The sequence below is a fragment of the Salmo trutta genome, unplaced genomic scaffold (assembly GCF_901001165.1).
Source record: "Salmo trutta unplaced genomic scaffold, fSalTru1.1, whole genome shotgun sequence".
Classification (NCBI taxonomy): Eukaryota; Metazoa; Chordata; class Actinopteri; order Salmoniformes; family Salmonidae; genus Salmo; species Salmo trutta.
In genome coordinates, this window is record NW_021822685.1 from 312,801 (window position 1) to 315,108 (window position 2,308).

General features: G+C 50.5%; 1 long non-coding RNA gene across 1 annotated transcript; it reads left to right on the forward strand.

Annotated features, from left to right (window-relative positions):
- Positions 1 to 809: 809 nt before the first annotated feature.
- Positions 810 to 1,328, forward strand: LOC115183299 (uncharacterized). The gene is made up of 2 exons (XR_003874022.1): positions 810 to 965; positions 1,205 to 1,328. It is a non-coding gene; the product is annotated as an uncharacterized LOC115183299 (long non-coding RNA).
- The last annotated feature ends 980 nt before the right edge of the window (positions 1,329 to 2,308 follow it).

The following is a 2,308-nucleotide window of genomic DNA, read 5'->3' on the forward strand; positions in this document are numbered from 1 at the left end:
GGCTGTCTGAAGGTAACCCAGTACTGGCTGTCTGAAGGTAACCCAGTACTGGCTGTCTGAAGGTAACCCAGTACTGGCTGTCTGAAGGTAACCCAGTACTGGCTGTCTGAAGGTAACCCAGTACTGGCTGTCTGAAGGTAACCCAGTACTGACTGTCTGAAGGTAACCCAGTACTGGCTGTCTGAAGGTAACCCAGTACTGACTGTCTGAAGGTAACCCAGTACTGGCTGTCTGAAGGTAACCCAGTACTGGCTGTCTGAAGGTAACCCAGTACTGACTGTCTGAAGGTAACCCAGTACTGACTGTCTGAAGGTAACCCAGTACTGGCTGTCTGAAGGTAACCCAGTACTGGCTGTCTGAAGGTAACCCAGTACTGGCTGTCTGAAGGTAACCCAGTACTGACTGTCTGAAGGTAACCCAGTACTGGCTGTCTGACCCAGTACTGACTGTCTGAAGGTAACCCAGTACTGGCTGTCTGACCCAGTACTGACTGTCTGAAGGTAACCCAGTACTGGCTGTCTGAAGGTAACCCAGTACTGGCTGTCTGAAGGTATCCCAGTACTGGCTGTCTGAAGGTATCCCAGTACTGGCTGTCTGAAGGTAACCCAGTACTGTCTGTCTGAAGGTAACCCAGTACTGGCTGTCTGAAGGTAACCCAGTACTGGCTGTCTGAAGGTAACCCAGTACTGGCTGTCTGAAGGTAACCCAGTACTGGCTGTCTGAAGGTAACCCAGTACTGGCTGTCTGAAGGTAACCCAGTACTGGCTGTCTGAAGGTAACCCAGTACTGATGAAGGTAACCCAGTACTGGCTGTCTGAAGGTAACCCAGTACTGGCTGTCTGAAGGTAACCCAGTACTGACTGTCTGAAGGTAACCCAGTACTGGCTGTCTGAAGGTAACCCAGTACTGATGAAGGTCACCCAGTACTGACTGTCTGATTGTAACCCAGTACTGACTGTCTGAAGGTAACCCAGTACTGATGAAGGTAACCCAGTACTGACTGTCTGAAGGTAACCCAGTACTGGCTGTCTGAAGGTAACCCAGTACTGGCTGTCTGAAGGTAACCCAGTACTGGCTGTCTGAAGGTAACCCAGTACTGGCTGTCTGAAGGTAACCCAGTACTGGCTGTCTGACCCAGTACTGGCTGTCTGAAGGTAACCCAGTACTGGCTGTCTGAAGGTAACCCAGTACTGGCTGTCAGAAGGTAACCCAGTACTGACTGTCTGAAGGTAACCCAGTACTGGCTGTCTGAAGGTAACCCAGTACTGATGAAGGTCACCCAGTACTGACTGTCTGATTGTAACCCAGTACTGACTGTCTGAAGGTAACCCAGTACTGATGAAGGTAACCCAGTACTGACTGTCTGAAGGTAACCCAGTACTGACTGTCTGAAGGTAACCCAGTACTGGCTGTCTGAAGGTAACCCAGTACTGGCTGTCTGAAGGTAACCCAGTACTGACTGTCTGAAGGTAACCCAGTACTGGCTGTCTGAAGGTAACCCAGTACTGGCTGTCTGAAGGTAACCCAGTACTGGCTGTCTGAAGGTAACCCAGTACTGACTGTCTGAAGGTAACCCAGTACTGACTGTCTGAAGGTTGCCCAGTACTGGCTGTCTGAAGGTAACCCAGTACTGGCTGTCTGAAGGTAACCCAGTACTGGCTGTCTGAAGGTAACCCAGTGCTGGCTGTCTGAAGATAACCCAGTACTGGCTGTCTGAAGGTAACCCAGTACTGACTGTCTGAAGGTAACCCAGTACTGGCTGTCTGAAGGTAACCCAGTACTGGCTGTCTGAAGGTAACCCAGTACTGGCTGTCTGAAGGTAACCCAGTACTGACTGTCTGAAGGTAACCCAGTACTGGCTGTCTGAAGGTAACCCAGTACTGATGAAGGTCACCCAGTACTGACTGTCTGATTGTAACCCAGTACTGACTGTCTGAAGGTAACCCAGTACTGGCTGTCTGAAGGTAACCCAGTACTGGCTGTCTGAAGGTAACCCAGTACTGGCTGTCTGAAGGTAACCCAGTACTGGCTGTCTGAAGGTAACCCAGTACTGGCTGTCTGAAGGTAACCCAGTACTGATGAAGATAACCCAGTACTGACTGTCTGAAGGTAACCCAGTACTGGCTGTCTGAAGGTAACCCAGTACTGACTGTCTGAAGGTAACCCAGTACTGGCTGTCTGAAGGTAACCCAGTACTGACTGTCTGAAGGTAACCCAGTACTGACTGTCTGAAGGTAACCCAGTACTGGCTGTCTGAAGGTAACCCAGTACTGGCTGTCTGATTGTAACCCAGTACTGGCTGTCTGAA